This window comes from Giraffa tippelskirchi, chromosome 12 (genome assembly GCF_054371585.1).
Source record: "Giraffa tippelskirchi isolate mGirTip1 chromosome 12, T2T-mGirTip1v1.2.pri, whole genome shotgun sequence".
NCBI classification, from domain to species: domain Eukaryota; kingdom Metazoa; phylum Chordata; class Mammalia; order Artiodactyla; family Giraffidae; genus Giraffa; species Giraffa tippelskirchi.
Window position 1 is genome coordinate 23,587,501 of NC_137286.1, and position 20,406 is coordinate 23,607,906.

Genomic DNA, 20,406 nt, shown 5'->3' on the forward strand with positions numbered 1-20,406 from the left:
GAAGAGCTGACTCATTTGAAAAGACCCTAATGCTGGGAAAGATTGAAGGCAGGAGGAAAAGGGTACGACAGAAGATGAGATGGCTGGATGGCATCACTGTTTGAGTAGGCTCCAGGAGCTGTTGATGGACAGGGAAGCCTGGTGTGCTGCAGTCCATGGAGTTGCAAAGAGTTGGACATGACTGAGCAACTGAACTGAACTGATACACACACACACACACACACACACACACACACAAATATATATCCTGGTCTTTTCTACAAAGTGATACATATTCTGCATCTCTCATCTTTAAAATATAGTCTAGCCTAAATCAACTTTGTAGGCTTCCCTGGTGGCTCAGATGGTAAAAAAAAAAAAAAAAAAAAAAATCTGCCTCCAATGAAGGAAAACTGATTTGAAAGAACTGACCTGGTTTGAAAAACTTCCTCGGTTGGGAAGATCCCCTGAAGAAGAGAATAGCAACCTACTCCAATATTTGTGCCTGGAGAATTCCATGGACAGAGGAGCCTGGCAGGCTACAGTCCAGGGGGTCATAAAGCGCTGGACACAAATGAATGAGTGATACTTTACTAAGTCAACTTTAACAGTCAGCTGTTAATTTCAGTTTTTTTTCTTGATTCTATTTTCCCATAGAAACCTGTGTTGCAAATAGCTTGTTCTGAGTGAGGCTTGGTGGGGTTCAGTGAAATTCAAAGCCTTACTTGGGTCAATCTGGTTCACTGATATAGTTATGTTTCTGTTTCACCAACCATTGTCCCCTAGAATTGTGATAGATAAGGCCATATTTGAGGGATGGACAGAGAGAGAGTTGCCTGCTAAGAAGACTGAAAGGAGCAGCCAGAGACTGGGGAGGTGAATTAGAGATAAGAGAATGTTTAGATTGGTTAGGACCCTCTTGGGGTGACAGGTGACAGAAGCCTAGTACAAACTGGTGGGAGGAAAATTGGAAATATATTTTAAAGATATAAGGGAGTCAGGCATGTAGGTATGAGCATGTAATTGGAATGTGTTACCAAACATTGTGGGAGATCCAAGACATTTTTTGTTTTTCCTCTCTATTGAAAAATTCTTAGGGAAGTCACTGATAGGTACTGCTTGGTGAGGCCCATCTCTGGGCTGACTGACCACGGTGGGGAGGTGGAGGGATGTAAGTACAAAAACATGGGAGCTGGGGCCCAGGAGGGTGGTTTGAACATTTCCTAGAGAAGGAAAAATTGTTTATCAGACTCTATGAGGGCTTTATTGCTGTGACATCAAGATATTTGAGGAAGTTTCAGTCATTGGGGATAGGTCACTGTGAGATATGGCAGGAAGTCAAATGAGAGAGAAAAGTGTATCCACTGAGTTTGGCGTTTGAAATGTCAGTGGTAACTTCAACAGGATTGGCCTTTCCTATTGCTCAGCAGTAAAGAATCCTCCTGCAATGCAGGAGACACAGAAGACGTGGGTTCAATCCCTGGGTCGGGAAGATCCCCTGGAGTTAGAAATGGCAACTCACTCCAATATTCTTGCCTGGGAGATCCCATGGACAGAGGAGCCTGGTGGGCTACAGTCCATGGGGTAGTAAAAGAGTTGGACACAACTGAGCACTTAAGCACGCACACTACAGGATTAGTTTTGGTGGAGTGAGGGCAGTGGATAGAGGAGGAAATAGGAGATAGGGAGCAGAGAGGTGTGTGTGCTAGAAGCTTGCTTAGAAAGGAAGGAGAGGTGTCCACGAGCAGCTAAGGTCTGACATGGAAGAGACTTCCGTCTCTTCGGAATAATGGAAAGAAATCAGGGCTTTCTTTTCTGGGCTCAGTGAGCCTAGGAATCTTATCAGCCCCTTAGGAATGACATGCAGAACTTATCCGCTTCTCAAAGAAAGAGCCTTTTGAGCCACAAACCTTTAGCATCATGGTGGTGAAAGAAATGTGGCAATGGAAAGGGAAAGGTGAAAGAAATAGAGATGATAAATAACTGGTGCATGCCTTTGAGGAAGAGGGGAAGGTGGAAACCAGAGCTCAAAGGAAATTATTATCGTTTGTGGGAAGAGGTTTATGGGGTTTTTTTCTGCAGAGACTGTAGGGAAGTTGTGAAATCCAGGGCAAATGCAGACACCTTTGTAGGTAGCATGGCAGGGAACTGTGTGCATTGCATTTCTCTCTCTTTTCTTGGTTCATCTTGGTTTGGTATCAGGATAAAAACTCTTTCTATGGATAGCTGCTTGAGAGATGGTCATAATCTGTTCTCTTTCTTGGGCTTGCCATCGGGCTTTCTGCCTCCATGATTGCTCCTGACCGATGTGCTCTGCTGCTTGTACCTGACATGTTAGAACCCGACCTGTGCTGGAGCTGTTCCCCTGCCCTGCCCCTAAGACCTTCTACAGGTCACTCAGTACTCTTTGCGGGTGAAACTGACAAGTGTGAGCAATTAATCATGCCTTTTCCCTTTCCTAAAGGTAAGTTTCATTCAGGGATTTTCCCCAGTTTGGGGCTTCTTGTGTTGGAGTCTCCTGGCAAAGAGTGAGTTAATAGGCATGCTTCAAGAGAATAGGTGTTTATGTGGCTGAACAGTTATTGAAGTTTATTATAATAATTTACAATGAGCGACCTCTGTTTCTTAAATGATCGCAAGCCAGAAGACAGGGAAAGCATGGCCTCTGAGCCTGGAGTTCAGGATCTAGAATCTGAAGTTCTCTTCTCGTGGGATGATTTCATTTCAGTCTTTTAGATTTTCCAAGCTTTAACTTTACCATCTGCCAATGCAAATAATATTTTCCGCTTACGTAATAGGGGACTGTGTCTTCATTTTCAGAGAGGTACCATGAAAGTAGCCTGTTGAACATGTTACTGTTAGAACTGGAAACCCTTATAGACCACTCCTGTGATCTGAATGTTCTTCAAGTTGCAATTGTGGAAGAACCGGTTTCTGAAAGAAAAGCTTTGTGACATTCTTTGGAAAATCGTACTCATAGAAAATACTCATACACCAGACAGAGTGTGTTGATTTTTAATTTAAGGGCATTTTTGATTATAGGAGCATGTATTTTCCTACTTTTGGTTTTCACAAACCCTCACTACTGGTTAGCTTTCTGTGCTACTGAGATTCTCTTTAAAAATAATAATACTTTGAGTCAGACAGAGAAAGACAAATACTATATGTACGTATGTGTGTGTGTGCTCAATTGTGTCCAACTTTTTGCGACCTCATGGACTGTAGCCTACCAGGCTCCTCTGTTCATGGAATTTTCTAGGCAAGAATACTGGAGTGGGTTGCCATTTCCTCCTCCAGGGGATCTTCCTGACCCAGGGACCAAACTCCAGTCTCTTGCATCTCTTGCATTGACAGGTGGATGATCCTTTACCACTTTGCCACCTGGGAAGCCCCAAATACTGTGTAGTATCACTTATATGTGAAATCTAAACAATTTGACAAACTAGTGAATTTAGCAAAAAAGAAACAAACTAGTGAATATAACAAAAAAGAAACAGACTCCCAGATATAAGGAGCAATCTAGTGGATACCATTGGGGAGTGGGAAGGAGGGAGGGACAATATAGGGATGGGGACTCAGAAATACAAACTATAATGTATAAAACAAGCCACAAGGATATATTGTACAACATGGGGAATATAGCCAATATTTTATAGCTATAACCTTTAAAAATTGTGGATCACTATTGTATACCTGATAATATTGTATAGCAACTATATGGAGAAGGAAATGGCAACCTATTCCAGTACTCTTGGCTGGAAAATTCCATGGATGGGGGAGACTGGTAGGCTACAGTCCATGGGGTCGCAAAGAGTCGGACACGACTGAGCGACTTCACTTTCTTTCTTTCTTTAGTTCCTTTTGGAGAAGGAAATGGCAACCCACTCCAGTGTTCTTGCCTGGAGAATCCCATGGACAGAGGAGACTGGTGGGGCTGCGGTCTATGGGGTTGCAAAGAGTCAGACATGAGTAAGCAACTAACACACACACACACACAGCAACTATATTTCAATTGAAAATTGAATAATACTAAATCAGTGATCATTAGACCACCTGGGACTTCGGTTTACTTCCTTTTTTAAAAAAAATGTGTTGCATTCAATTTATTTTTAAATTTTTTTCACTTTGAAAAATGGTGGCTGGGGCAGGGGATGGGGGAAGGAGAATCTGGGAATTTGGGACTGACCTGCACACACTGTTATGTTTAAGATGGATCATGAATGAGGACCTAATATATAGCAAAACAACAACAAATCCAAAAAAAAAAACAAAAAACAAACCTTGGAACCAAAAAAAAAAAATTGTGGTAAAATATATATAATCATCTTAGCCCTTTTAAAGTGTACAGGCCAGTGGCATTAGTACATTCACATTCTTTTGCAACCATTAGCACCCTCTATCTCTAAAATTAGCTGTACTTCTAAACTATCAGTTTACTGGCTTTGGTAATTCCTTCTGCCAGGGATCTGTAGTCAGGAGGCAGACTGAGAGACTCCTTGCTCCTAGGAAGCCTCCTTTTTTTTCCCCCTAAGGAATGGCTCTGAAATGAAACGAGAAGGTCCTAGAAGAGGCCCCCATTGGAGATGAACCGTGTCAGGGTCCACAGTAGTGCATTACAGCCCAGCCTCCAGATCCTTACAGGTGTGGTTTGGCTGACAGACAAAGTGGGTTTTATTTGGAGGGCAGAGGAGAGTTCCCAGATTTCTGTAAAAGCTGCAACTGCAGAGCTGGGAGATGTTTGGTGCTGAGTGACGTGGTGGCAGCCGTGTTGATGGCCTGAGTCGGCTGCTGCAGCTGCCTGCGTGATGCCGCTCAGAAGTGGTAAGAGGAAGTAGGGAGGGGGCTGGGAGGGGATGGGGTGGCACAGGACCTGTCCACAGGGAGTGAGAGGGGCACTGACCCAGCGTGCTGACTGGAGGCAAGAGAGCACGTCCAGATGGTTGAAGTCAGCTTCATAGTCAGTTGTAAACTTTCCCTTTCTTCCCGTGCAAGCTGAGAGATATTCTTAGCAGGACAGGAGAGCAGAGTGGAGAGTAGTTTAGAAATTTCAAGCACAGAACTCTGATGGGCTTCAGCTCTTTCCTGATGAGTCAGTCTTCCTCTGGGATCACATCAATGGAAAATACCATCTCCACAATGGTTTGCTCAATACTCGTTCCCTAAAGATGGCCTTGTTCCAAAAGTGATCTCATTCGTACTCACCTTTGTTTTATCAAAGTGTACTATGACATGTTATAAAGCTCACAATTTACGGCCGGTACTGAAGGTCAACACAACAAAAAGGGGACGCTTGTGTCCTCCTAACTAAGTTAAATATCTTCTTTAGAGGACTGGGTTGTTTTGCCCTTTTAAAAAAAAAATTATTTTTTGTTGCATTGGGTCTTCTTTGCTGCACTTGGGCTTTCTCTAGTTGTGGCGAGCAGGCACTGCTCTCTGTTGTGGGGCACAGGCCTCGTTTCTCTTGTTGTGGAGCACAAGCTCCAAGGTGTACAGGCTTCGGTGGTTGCAGCCTGCTGGCTCTAGATCACTGACTCAGAAGTTGTGGCGCATGGGCTTAGTTGCTTCACGGCATGTGAAATCTTCTGAGACCAGGGATTGAACCCATGTCCCCTCATTGGCAGGCAGATTTTTATCTGTGGCACCACCATGGAAGTTTTGTTTTTCCCTTTGATGTGAGGATAAAAGTTTGCCCTTTGTATTTGTGGAGGGAATTTCCTATGGTGTTGCCTAGGAGCTCTGCCAGGGAGGGAAATGAATATCCTTCTCATTCAATTAAAGGGTCCAGGTAAGTGAGTTCAAGGTTGTGGATTCAATACCCCCTGGACTATTCTCCTTAAGGAATGCCTCAGAAAGGGCCGGGACAGCCTGCTTCTGCTCCAGTCAATAGCCAGCCACTCACTGCTTCTGCGGTGTCATGATGGATGTGCATACCAAGTTCCTCTATTGCTCAGCTCCCCTTCTGTGTCATGAGAAGCCTGGTTGTGGGATGGAGAATGAGACTTCCTTGTTTGTCTATGTTGAATTATGAGCAGCCGGTAAGGAAACATTATGTTAGACCCATACTGCTAAAGGGAAATTTAGACTGAAAGAAAGAGACTTGGTCAGGGGTTGATTGGCATGTCAGACTGTGCATCTGTCCACCTCTTTCTTTCTTCCCTCTTGTGTCTCTGTCTTTGTCTCTCCGTCTCTCTTTCCATCTCTTTACCTGGCTGTAACTCTCTCTGTCCTATGTTTTCCTGTGTATGTCTCAGTATGCTTATCTCTATCTTGTTTCTCTGAGCAGATGTTGAACTCCACTTGTGTGCCAAGTGCTATGCTAGATTCTGAGAGTCTAAAGGCAAATAAGACTCTGTGAATAATAATAGTAACAATAGCAACTGGCATTGTTGTTAGTTACTTAACATGGATCAGACTCTGTATTAAGAACTTTATATCCATTATTGCATTTAATCCTCACAATAGCAGTATGTGACGGTTACAGCATTACCCATTTCACAGGTAAGAAATCTGAGGTTCAAATAGGTTTGTAACTTGCCCTAGGTTGTGTAGCTTCTAGGGGTTTAAGTCTGTCTGTCTCATGAGATCTCATTATTTACTGCTACTCTCACTGGCCCTTTCGTGGTTAACTTGAGTTCCTGGGGACTCCAGGCTTCCCGTGGGACTGTTTTATGATATCGAGTCAATTCCAGGTTACTGGTCTGTTCGAGATCTAGGAGTTGTTGTGCCACTCTGGAAGGGGCTGGGGGAGAGGAGAAGGAGTGAGGGGGGGAGAGAGTAACACACACACACACACACACAGACAAAGACAGTGATAGACTGAAACGTGAAAAGAGGAGCTAGGTAGAAAGAGAGACATATTAAGATACACAAAGAATGAGAGAGGGAGAGAGAACAGAAGAGAAAGAGACACAGATGTACAGACTGACAGACATAGCAAGCCATTGATCAAGTCTCTTGCCTTCTCTCTCTTTCTCTCAATTTTTCTTTTATTAGTGTGACTTCAGTATAATGTTACCTTACGTGTTTCTTACAAATCAAGATGAATGATACGCAGTGGTGTCCAGTAATATGTTGTGTGCTGTGGGGAATATAAAAGATTGGCGAGAATGTGGTAACTCTGAAACCCAATAAAAGCCTTTTTTTTGTTCCTAGTGATCAGAACACAACAGAACTGTTATTTGCTGTATCTTACGCTTTTTAACATAAATGACTAGACATAGACTTTGGACTAAAGAAATTTACATCCCAGCTCCTCCACTTCCTAGTTGTGTGATTTTGACTAAGTTACTGAACTTCTCTGAGCCTCAGTTTTCCAATCTGTAAAATTGCCATAACGGTGGTACCACTTTTATGGAGTTCTTGGGAGTTTTTCAAGAGATGGTGTCCAACAGTGTTGGGCATAAATGATTTCAGCCATTTTTATTTTATGAACAATGTTGGTAAAGTTAGTTTAATTTGAAACACTGAATAAACTCATCTGCTGTTAGGATGTAGCAACTGTATTGTGCTACTTTTAGGATTCAGTGACCTAGTTTCCAGGAGTGCTCCTCTCAGTCCAGGAGCTGTGGTGACTTGGAATCTCCTACATAATTTCCTTATCAAGCAGCTGGGACTCATCTACCCCCACCCACACACACTGGTCACTTTTACCTGCTGGTACATTTGATGACATGATTTTCTCTGCCCAGTACACACTTCCCTTCACTTTCCCAGCATTTCCAGTGGTAAAAAGTCCAGGAACTGCTTTGAGTAGCTTTGCCCACCGTAGAGATGGAATGTATGCTACCCTCTGTGCAGACCCACACCACTGTGAAGCATCCCTGTTGTGGCCATGATCACGGTCTGTCTAATTAAAAGCAAGGTGTCACTCATCTGTAGATTATGAGTTCTTTGAAGACTGGTAGTATCTTACCTGCTTTTGTGTTCTCAGTGGGTGGGCAGAGCGCCTGAAGAGTCTAAGAGAACAGGCTGAGAGAGCCTTTGGCCATTTGTCATGTTCCAGAATTTTCTTTCCTTTGATAAATAGTTACTAGGAGAGCCCAACCCACATGTTAGGCATTTCCATCCCATGAATGAAAGACTAGGCAGGATGTGGTTGAGATTAGTTTTATATTCTGAGACTTTGCTGTAAAGCCCTTCCGTTTGATGTCTCAGGGTTCAGAATCTCTTTCAACTTAATTTATAATAAGAATCTGCTTATCATTTGGGGGGCTCCTGGGGGAGGAAAGACTGCCATGATATTTGGACACAACTGTCCCTAAAGCACTGGGATAGTGGATGTCACATAGCACAGAGCAGGTACAGAGCAGGTGGTTGGGAAATGCTTCCTGAACAGCAGGAATTTACATTGCTTAAAAGTATTTCTTAAAACAGATGCCAGTGTTCATCATCTCGATAGGACATGAACAAAGCAATGATGTAAGCTGAGGAGCTAGTTTTGCATGGCCTGGAGTTGAACTTCAGATTTCACTGTTTCATCACTCCATGACTTTACGTATCTGAATCACAGGCTGATTCAGATCCTGGGTAGGAATTTAAATTCTGGACTGACTGTCAACTCTGGGTAGGTGGCGAATGTGGACCTCCAGTAACTGGCCTTTGACTTCAGTCCATGAGCCTGGGGCTCTGGTGCAGGCTCTAGAGTTGCAGAGTGGTATGAGGTCTCCTTTTCCCCTCAACAAATGGGGAAATATTATGAGACCTTCCTACTCTTGACCATGGAAAAGTCCATACCAGTCTGAGATCTACTGAGAGTGAGTTCTCATCTCTTTAATCTAAAGTCAGTTTTTAGTCTTAACTTGGCCATAGTAGAATGGAGTCCATATGCCTTTCTTGAGAGTGCTTCTGTGTTTTGCAGGGAGAGGAGTGAATGGGGAATTGCCAGGCTGTTCTTCTGAATTCAAGGAGGGCTTCAGGTGCCCTCAAGGCTTGGAAGACTTTAGGGTGAGCCCTGGCCAGGCAGTTTTGAGTAGTTCTGGGTGGTGGCTCCATAAGCTCCTTCGTCTTCACATTTGTCACTAGCCCTTCATTCTTACGCTAATTTTTAAGGTTGGATGCACCACAGGGTTGACCAACTTGGCTTAGTCAAGGCATTACTTCCCTGATGAATCTGCACTTGCCACTTGCCAGCTTCCTTGAGCCACGTAAAGGCACAGGTTGCCACTTGAATCTGCTTCTCCTGGAAGAACTGAAATTCCTGACACTGTGTGTGACAAAGCAGGAGCTGGAGAAGAGGATTAAGGCTGAAGTTTCAGGAAGCACTGTTGTGGTGACTGTTGTGACAGCAGCTCTGGGGCTCAGATCCCAGCCAAGCTGCTTCTCCACTATTTGGCAATGGGCAAGCCTCGTAGGCGCTTCCCAGGTGCTGCAGTGGTTAATGCAAGAGACACAAGAGACGCAGGTTCAGTCCCTGGGTTGTGAAGATCCCCTGGAAGAGGGCCTGGCAACCCACTCCAGTACTCTTGCCTGGAGAATCCCATGAACAGAGGAGCCTGGCGGGCTACAGTTCATGGGGTCACAAAGAGCTGGACATGACTGAGTGCACACACACACACACACACACACAAACATAAACCTCGTAGGCTCTCTGACTCTTAAGAACCTCAACTGTGATCATAACACACACCATGGGGGGAATACTGGGGTACCACTATACCATGGAGATTGGGATGTTGGGGGCACCCTGGACAAGAGTCCTTATCCATTACTTTGTTGCTGTTTTGGTATCAACAGATATGTTTGTGGTGGGTGGTGACATTCTGGATGCAGAATGGAAGAAGCCACATGGGGTGGTCTTTTAGGAATTCATAATTTATTTACATATTAAAAATTTTTTATTAAAGTATAGTTGATTTATAATGTACTGATTTTTTCCTGCATAGCAGAGTGACCAGTTATACACATAAATACATACTTTTTTAATATTCTTTTCCATTATGGTCTGTACAAGGAGATGGATATAGTTTCCTGTGTTACACAGTAGGGCCTTGTTTTTAATCCATTCTAAATGTAATAGTTTACATCTGCTAATCCCAGACTCCCAATCCATCCCTCCTCCGCCTCTTTCCCCCCTGGCAACCACAAGTCTGTTCTCTATATCTGTGAGTCTGTTTCTGTTTTGTAGAGAGGTTCATTTGTGCCACATTTTAGGTTCCACTTATAAGTGATGCCATATGGTATTTGTCTTTGTCTTTCTGACTTACTTGGTATGATAATATTTAGTTGTATCCATGTTGCTGCAAATGCATTATTTTGTTCTTTTTTATGGCTTAGTAGTATTCCATTGTACCACATCTTCTTTTTAAAATGTTTATTTATTTATTAGGTTGTATGGGTCTTAGTTGTGGCACACAGGGTCTTTGTTTTTGGCAGTACATGGCATCTTTAGCAGCATGAGAACTCTTCGTTGCAACATGTGGGATCTAGTTCCTTGACCAGGGACAAAACCTGGGCAAAACCTGGACAAAACCCTGCATTGGGAGCTTGGAGTCGCAGTCACTGGACCACCAGGGAAGTCCCATGTACCACATCTTCTTAATCCGTTCATCTGTTGATGGATACTGAGGTTGTTTTCATGTCTTGACTATTGTGAATAGTGCTGCTATGAACTGAGGGGTGCATGTATTTTTTTTTTTGGCCATGCCACACAGCTTGTGGGATCTTAGTTCCCTGACATGGATTAAACCCAGGCCTTTGCAAGCGAGTGCACACAGTCCTAACCACTGGACCATCAGGGAATTTCTCCATGTATCTTTTTGAATTATAGTTTTGTCCAAGTGTATGCCCAGGAGTGGGACTGCTGGATCATATGGTAACTCTGTCTTCAATTTTCTGAGGAACCTCCATACTGTTTTCCGTAGTGGCTGTGTGAGATTAAATTCCCACCGGCAGTGCAGGAGAGAGAGGAACTCATACTTTAAAACAGACATCGTGAGTGCATCTGAAGCAAAGCTTGCATAGAAATCACATAAAACAGTCATAAATATTTGAGAAAATAGGTTCCTGAAAAAAAATTCAGTATTTTGGTGAATAGGAAATTGCAGTTGTTGGGAGATAAATCTTCATCTGTTTGCCAGTGTGCCATTAGGATCCATTTGGAAGTCCAGGGGCTCTTTGGTTAATCAAAGATAGAGGAGTTGTATAATGAGGGAGAAGTTGTCTCATGCTAGTGTTTCCCTGAATGCTTGCAGGACACTTCATCTACAAGATCTTTTGGAACAAAAGGTGTCTGTTGTCCATAAAGGGCTGGAAACAAAATAGGGTTAAGAATTGATGTTTTACTATGCAAGAGTTCTTCCCCTGACCCCAGTGGCCAATGCACGTTAATCTATTAAGATTTATGAGACATCGGGTAGCAAGGAAACCTGGTATAACCCAGCATTTTTCAAGCTCATTTGAGTAAGAGATCTTTCCCAGATAACTCCTACTGAATAGGAGAAATGCAGTGGGCAAAGGTTGAGAAATACCGCTTTGTTTGTTGGGTGGGCTGTGAGGTTGTTTGTGTAAGGTTGAGTTGTAAGTGGCTTTTACTGGAGAATTCTCAAGAGAGAAATAATACAGATGGAAGTTGCAAGGACTGCCCAGTAGGTTTGTTTTTTTTTTTTAATCTCTATTTAAAAAAACTGGGACTTCCTTGGCAGTTCAGTGGTAAGACTTGTGCTTCCCCTGCAGCGGGTATAGGTTCTATCTCTGATCGGGGAATTGAGATCCTGCACACCACACAGTGTGGGCAACAGTAACAAATTTTCCATTCCCTCAACATTTTCTTATATAAACTATTTCAAACATTCAGGAAAACTGAAAGATTAGCTATATGATCAGGCCACTCAAGATGGCTGTTCTCTTGCTCCCTGTTCATCCCCTGCTTGACCAGTCCCTGCTTCACCTACACCCTACTCAAGTGCGTGTGTGATAAACCATTTCAGTCGTGTCCGACTCTTTGTGACCCTATGGACTGTAGCCCGCCAGGCTCCTCTGTCCATGGGATTCTCTAGGCAAGAATACTGGAGTGGGGTGCCATTTCCTCCCCCAGGGGATCTTTCCTACCCAGGGATCAAACCCCTGTCTCTTATGTATCCTGCATTGGCAGACGGGTTCCTTCCCAATCCTCTTGATCTTAGGGCTTATTGAGTAACTACCTATGTGCTTGCCCCCTGCCCCAACCACTGGTTTCCCTTGTAACTGATGAGCTAACTTGATGTTAGTTATGTCAGTTTCCCCTGTAAATGGTAGTCTTCTTATTCCTCAAGTAGAGAAGATTGATGCTGTGTCCTGCCTCCTGCCCATGGTGGAGTGTTTCTCCAGGACTTTTTGCTTCCGATTTGTAAGATTAGCTATCCAACAAGCCATTGGTGTCTCTGTCACTGTCTCTAGGCATTTTCTTTGGTCTGCTGGATGGACAGTTACAAGGCTTATAGGCCTGCAGGGTGCAGCCCAACATTAGTGCAATGAAGTCTAAAGTTATATACACATTATGATGGACTTCTCAGGTGGCTCAGTGGGTAAAGAATCCACATGCAATGCAGGCAATATAAGAGACTTGGGTTTGATCCCTGAGTTGGGAAGATCCCCTGGAGAAGGAAATGGCAACCCACTCCAGTATTCTTGTCTGGGAAATTCCATGGACAGAGGAGACTGGTGGGCTATAGTCCTTGGGGTCACAAAAAGTCGGACAGGACTGAAACGACTGAGAATGCATACATGCATACACATTATGACACATCACTTCTCAATATTTAACATACATCATTTAAGAATACAGATATTTGTTTTCAGACCCACAATGTCATTATACCTACTAAGAAAGCCATCTAAAATCAACTTAATGAAGAAGAAAAAATAAAATCAACTTAATGTTTAAATCCCTCCCCATCTACAGCTTTTTAAAAATAAAAATCAATTACTTTTTTTTTTAATGGTTGTTACTTATTTTAACTTAGAATAGTTCTCTCTTTTTATCCCATGACATTGACCTTCTGAAGAACCTAGGCTAGTGATTGTATGAATGTCCCACATTCTAGATTTCTATTTCCTCATGACGTTCAGTTGTTCCTCTGCCCTGGTAATCCTCTGCCCTGGCTGCACATCGGAACCGCCTGTCTTGATTAATGGACAGTACAAGGAAGGGGGATTAACTGGCCCACTCTGTTCTCATTGGAGTTATTTAAGTCAAATTTAAAGCCTAGAAAAGAGAATACCAATGCCTGCGTTCCACTCTAAACCAATTAAATTAGAATCGCTGGAGTTGAAGCTCAGGTGACCCTAGTTTCAAAATTCTCTAGGTGATTCTGGTAAGTAGTCAGCACTAAGAACCCCTGTTCTATCCTGTGGATCCTATAAATTAGAAGTTAGACTCAGGCTGTACATTTTTTGTCGGGAATACTTTGCACATTGCAGTTATCTTGGAAGCTTTAAAAAATACTGATACTTGGAGCCCACCCCAGAGATTCTGATATAGTTGGTCTGGCAGCATGGCTTAGGCTTTGGGAGTTTTGAAATCTGCTCAGGTGATTTTAATGCAGCCAGGAATACCCACTGCCTTAGATTATTTTTTTGTTTAATTTGCATCTTATCAGAAGGCACACAATGTCACACTATTCCATTATTTGTGATGCCAGTTTCAATCACTGGATTAAGGTGGTTACACCAGACCTCTGCATCACCTCTTCATCGCAAATGTACTATTGCTCCTGTTCCCAGAGGTAAGTGGTCTCTAAGATGATATCTTGGTGCTGCTAACAAGTTTTAATCCGACGGTTCTAGCTTCCACTGGTGATTGTTACCTCTGTCAAGTATTATGTGGAGGGTGAGTATAAATGGTGATCTAATCTTGTCTTTCCTTCTGTAACAGAGTATGGCTGAGTGCAGCCCTAAGTCTGCAGCCCTTGCTGCAGTGCCACTATCCCCTATCCAACTCTGGTTACCATTGGACCTGTGGGGGCCCTGTTCAGTGATTGGTTGACACTGCAGTGGACCCCGCCCACAAGCAACCAACTGTCAAAGAGAGACCGTTAGTGGTCCTGCTCAGTCATTGGTCAGCACTGCAGTGGGCCCCGCCCACAAGCAACCAACTGTCAAAGAGAGACCGTTAGTGGTCCTGCTCAGTCATTGGTCAGCACTGCAGTGGGCCCCGCCCACAAGCAACCAACTGTCAAAGAGAGACCGTTAGTGGTCCTGCTCCGTCATTGGTCAGCACTGCAGTGGGCCCCGCCCACAAGCAACCAGCTGTCAAGGAGGGACTGTTGAGAGGATTCTGCCAACAGTCGTCAGGCAGTGGAGTGGTGGTCGTCAGGCAGAGAGTGAGGTAAGAGGTGGATGCTTCTCTCCAACTTACCTGGCCTTGGGCCAGCAGGTGTGCTGTGAGGGCCCAGGAAACAGGCTGGGGGCTGTGTCCTGCAGGGCTCCAGAGCCCTTGCTAGGGCCACCCACTGGCCTTGGCCCAGGCCTTGAGACAGTGGTGAACCTCTTCCCCATCCCCACCTCTGACCTAATGGCAGTGGCAGTCTGCATAGGACCCAGTCCATGGGCCCTGGCCCCTACCATTTGGGCAGCCTGAGGAACCTGAGGGTTGGTTGCGTCCTGGGCGCCTGGCTCCCTCAGTGATGACAGTTGTGCAGGGTCTAGGGACCCGGCCCTGAGGTAGCTGCCAACTGAGATCTGCCTCCTCAGCCAGGACTAGGATCTCAGAAGGACAAAGTTGTGCTTTGGGACCCTGGCCTTATCAGAACAGGGAATAACATTGGTTTGGTAGAGATTTACAGGAACATCATTCCCTGGCCCTGACCTGACCTCCAGAACAAAGACTCTGATATCAAGAAGTTTGCAACAGCTAACCACACCCCACTGTAACCTTTCCTAGAAAAGGGCTTTGCTGAAAGTTTTTGGGGAGTTTGGAATTTTAAGTCATGAGCCACAACCCATCTTCTTGCAGGGCCCTGCACTATACCTTTCTCTGTTCCAGACTCCGAAGTTTTGATATGTCTGGCCTCACTGTGTGACGAGCACATGGACTTGAGTTTTGGTATCACTTCCACATTTATTTGATTGTCTTTTGTAAAGAAGATCTGTCCTCTTCATACTCTCACCATCCCCAGACACATGTATTTTTATTTACTAACCAGCTACAATCATTATCCTTTTTGATATTGAAATTATACTAAATTTGGCCTGTGGGAGCCCCTTCAAGCTGGCTTTTTTTTAAAGTAAAAAAATTTAATTGAATTACATAGAGAAATATACAAAAGATTGAGTCTATAGTTCAAAAATTTCGCAGAGCAAACACCTGTGTAACCAGTTCCCAGATTAAGAAACAGAACAATGCAATTACCCCAGGAGCCTCCATCACACCCTCTTCCTATCTTTCCCCACAAGAGTAACCACTAAGAGTCTTACTTTTAAACTTGATCAGTTTGCCTGTTTGGGAACTTTGTATAAATAGGATCATAGAACATGTAGTGTTTTTATGTGTCTGGCTTCTTTGTTCATCATCATATTCATGAGATTCATCTATGATGTGTGTAGTTGTTGTTCTTTTTCATCCCTCCTGCAATTTATTTATCCATTCTAATGTTGGTGGGCATTTAGGCTGATTCCGGGTTCCGTTAAAACAGTGCTGCTATGGACATTCTGATACTTGTCTTTGGGTGGACATATTGTTGAGTTTTGTTTGCTTTTTTTTGTTTTTGGAGGCGGGGAACATATACATAACAGTGGAATTGCTTGTTCATAGGATATGCTCAACTTTATTCAATACTGCTGAACAGTGTTTTCTTTGGTTATAACCCCATTGTTCTTGGTGCACTTTTACTTTCTGGCAGATGTCCTGGGCTCATCTTGTATGTTCTCTGACTGAGCCCTGGAATCTGCCATCTCTCTGAGGAGCCCTCATGCTTTTGAATAAGGAATAGTATTTAAAAACGAAAGCCTGCATGCTAGTGGTGCTCATTGATACCGGGAAGTCATTGCTTTTAGTTCTCTTTAGTGGACAAAGGTAGAAAATTCACTAAAGAAAATAATCATGCATTTGAATTGACAACTCCAATTAAACATTGCAGGATTTTTTCCTGTTAACTCTGTTTTCATTTTATATGTGCATCTCTTTTATGCTAAAAATCTTGATTTCTAATAATATCAATATGTTTTATTTGCTTTGTTCTACACTTAAATAAAACAGTTGCAAAATTACAATACTAACATTACTATATTGTCAATATAACTGACAATAATATTATGAATTGAAGTGATGTGTGTGTGAAGCTTTAGATTTCTTTGGAGTTATTTTTTTGTCTCATGAGCAATTCATATTATACTAAATTGAATTGCCTAAACCTAATAAGGATGAAGAATTTATCTAGTGGCTTAAGAAGGTAGGTGTTGGACTCAGAATAATATTGACTGTGGGGCTTGGCCCTTCTAGACAATTACTGCTGTGGAGCTCCCACTCTTTGCTCCTCCCCCTCCTTTTTGTAAATTGCTTTTTGAAGGGTTTCAGGGTTTCCACTGGGGAGGGAAACCTGTGGGGATGCACCTGTGGGGATGCACTCCTTTCTCTCACTTAGAGGTTCTGCGGCCACCAGCCTCCCCAATCCAGGTTGTGATGGTTCATTTTGTGTCAGCTGGGCTGGGCTCTGGTGCTCAGTTGTGTGGTCATATACCAGTCTAGATGCTGCTGTGAAGGCATTTAAAACATTTATTTGGCTGTGCCAGGTGGGTCTTTGTTCTGGTATGTGGAATCTTTTATTTGCAGCATGAGAAGTCTTAGTTGCAGCATGTGGGATCTAATTCCCTAACCAGGGATCAAACCTGGGCTCTGTGCATTGGGAGCATGGAGTCTTAGTCACTGGACCATTAGGGAAGTCCCTATGAAGGCATTTTTGAAAGCTCTGATTAATATTTAAATTGGTAGATTTTGAGTCAAGTAGATGACTCTTCATAATGTGGTGGGTGTCATCCGATCAACTGAAAGCCTTAAGAGAAAAGACTCAGGTCCCTTGAAGAGGACTTCCATCTTACTTACAATTCCATCAACTTCTTGCTGGAATTGCCAGCTTCTCCCCTATTTGAATTTGCCAGTCCCTATAATCATGTGAGGACTTCCCTGGTGGCTCAGTGGTAAAGAATCTGCCTGCCAATTCAGGAGATGAGGGTTTGATCCCTGGGTCGGGAATATTCCTCGGAGAAGGAAATGGCAACCCACTTTGATACTCTTGCCTGGGAAATCCCATGGACAGAGGAGCCTGGAAGGCTACAGTCCCTGTGGTTGCAACGAGTTGACTACGATTTAGTGACTAAAGAAAAACAACCACATAATCATGTGAACTAATTTCTAAAATCCCGTCCCCACCCCTGCCCGGAGCCATCCTGTCTTTCTCTTCCCCACCCCCATCCTCTACACACACAGAGATAGACACACCCTCTCCCACCCACCCACCCTGTGGATTTTGTTTCTATGGAGAACACTTATAGAATGCTGGTTATCTCAAGCCTCAGACAAAATGGTGCCAGAGTCTCTGCTGTGTGGCCCAGGAATAGCAGAGCAGGGTGAAAAGCAGATTGTTATCATCCAGGCAGAAGAGGTGTGTGTGTAGCAGGTTGAGTGGGTGCAGGAAATAGTAGGTAAGAACCTCCCTCCTCTCCCACTTAGAACTTGGCTACTGTGGCTGCCTGCGCCTGGAAGATGTGACCTTTGTTTGACTTGCAGCCAGAGCATCCTCCTGGTCCATTCTGTTTCGGTGAGAGAGGAAGAGGCCCTCCGTGACCCTCAAGTGCCTCTGGGGTCAACTGACCTAGGTAGGGTTCCTGTCAGTGGCTCTTGGGTGGGTCAGGCGGTGTGCACATCAGGCTCCTGTTTGAGAAGGGGTTTCCCTCAGCTGATCTCATTTCTTAAAGAGTAAAGGGCCAGCTGCTTGTTGTTAAGAGGCACTACAGGATTTCCTCTTTTAGCTTATCCCTCCCCAGGAGGAGGAGACTTTTCGGTGAAATAGAGGAAACCACAGAATATTCAGGAACATAATAATGCATTGAAGTTATGCCATGAGACAGTCCGTGTAAACAACAAAAGAGCTGATTTTCCAAGGTTGCTCTATTCTGGGGGGAAAAGGCTACTCCAGAAGCCTAGTAAGATCCCACCACACACTTCCCCCAGGAGAGTGGGAAAGACCAAGTGGGAGAATACCAAGGGTCTAGAGGAGGAAGAGAAGAGAAGAGAGGTGGAGAGGGACGAGACCCTAGGATAACGGGATATGTCCTTTTAGATCACAGTTTTCAACCATTTTACTCTACATTTGTGACACTTTTGATATAGTTCATTTCAGGCCTCCTGGGAATGGTTGCTTTTCACATATCAGATTTCTAAGGGGACCTCTAGATAACGTTACAATTGAACTCTCCCAGGGGTATCAGGATGCTGATCATTCAGTCTCTGGAGTAAAGCATCTCTGTGTGCCTTAGATGCACCTATCAATATTTTGATGAAGGTGGAGAAGTCAGACCAATGTCCTCACTCATATTTCCTTGGTGGAAGATACACCGGTTAGGAATCTTCTTATTGTGAATGACCGCAGGTCCCAAACAAACTAGCTTAAAATAAAGAAACAAAGCAAAAGAATTCATTGGCTTTTGTCACTGAGAAGGCCACAGGTAAAGCTGCTTCAGGTGAGACCTGAGTCAGGACTCAGGTGATGCTTGCAGGATGCCCCTCTGGTTCTCCTCTGTGCTGGCCCCTCCTAAGGCTCTGTGTAACTGTCCCTGGAATCTTCAACTTCCCATCTTTCTGACTCAGTCTTGCGGAGGATAAGAGAAAGCTTCTCCTTCCCATGAGCCTAGCAAATAATTTCCTCCACTGTGGTCTGGAGAATGTGCCAGGCTAATTGCCTTGAGATGGGACACACACTCACTGTAGGGCTAGGCAGTGGAGTGAACTTCTTCTGGGCGGCTGGGGACCCAGAGTGGGTGGGCTCTCTGGGGGAAAACTGGGAATTGAAACCAAAGCTGAGGAAATGGACACTGGGAGGCCCAAACAGACAAACCAGCAAACGTGTGCACTGACTGATTTAGATGGCTATGGGGAAGGTAAGTTTTTCTCAGAAATGAAACACTGAACTTGCTCAAGGCTTTTGGACTACTTCAAGATCCTTAAGACTTTGTACCTTGTTGTCCAGCAGAGAGAATTTGGACCTGAAAAAATGCAAAAGCAGGTGTTATTGGTTACTTTAACCATAAAAAGAATTCCTCTTGTGGAGCATCTATTTGTTTATTCAACTCCTATGTATTGGTTGCTTGCTAGTACCAGGCACTGGATGGGACAGTGGAGACAGAGGAGTGAACTGCACCACCACAAGACCCTGGGTAATGGTGTTAACTCCAACACGGGCTGATCATCAGCAGCTCATGGGATTATTTTTAATTAAGTTTCAAAAAGTGAGTTATATGTACTAAAGTACACAAACCTTAAGTGTACAGCTCCAATCCGTTGAATCACAACTTCTGTGATGTTTTTCCATGTTTTAGCTATAAAACAGCAGGATAAGATTCTCCCCAGCTGGGATTCAGTAACCCCATCTACTTAAAAATATAAAGTCAGCTATCTAGACTTAGCAAAGAGCTTCAGGAACAGATTCCTTGCCACCAGAATTATTCCTATTCTGCCCTGACTGTTGGTCATCCATCCTTGCCAAATGATTCTAATGAATTCTGCTCGATGTACTTGCCTCAGGGTAGGTTGTAATAGGACTTACCTCCTGGAGGGCAAATTCTTATCTTCCGTGCCGAGGTAGCCTCCATGATCACAGTGGTCATTACCAGAGCACCTGAGTTGTCTCACCAAATCCTCAGCCTTGCCAGGAGGATGCTTCAGGTAGATGCCATGCAGCAATCCAAGTTGGCATGCCAGATGAAAGGATTTTTGCTATTTTGGGTTTTCCTAAGCTGTCAACAGAGAAAAAATTTAATAGCCCCTTCAAATCTCAGAAATCAATAAAGTGGTTAATGTTTCTTTCCTTGTGTCTGTGATCCCACTACATTGACAGAATTTTCTTTTTCTTGGAAGCAGTTATCAAAGCAGGAGGTGAGATGGGCCTCGAGGTGAGGTTGCCCTTGAGAAAAGTCAGTGCTGGTTTTCTGCTGCTGCTGCTGCTAAGTCGCTTCAGTCGTGTCCGACTCTGTGCGACCCCATAGACGGCAGCCCACCAGGCTTCCCCATCCCCGGGATTCTCCAGGCAAGAACACTGGAGTGGGTTGCCATTTCCTTCTCCAGTGCATGAAAGGGAAAAGTGAAAGTGAAGTCGCTCAGTCATCCGACTCTTAGCAACCCCATGGACTGTAGCCTACCAGGCTCCTCCGTCCACGGGATTTTCCAGGCAAGAGTACTGGAGTGGGGTGCCATTGCCTTCAGTGGCATATTATTATCTGCTGATAGGAGCAAAAATGCTA

At 44.0% G+C, this 20,406-nt stretch overlaps 1 protein-coding gene across 1 annotated transcript in view; it reads left to right on the top strand.

The window, feature by feature from the left end:
* Positions 1–14,249: 14,249 nt before the first annotated feature.
* EGLN3 (egl-9 family hypoxia inducible factor 3) overlaps positions 14,250–20,406 on the top strand; it is a 457,661-nt gene continuing 451,504 nt past the window's right edge. Inside the window, exon 1 of the mRNA XM_081547999.1 lies at positions 14,250–14,281. The gene's annotated coding sequence lies outside the window, so the exon portion shown is untranslated. The remainder of the gene's footprint in view (positions 14,282–20,406) is intronic.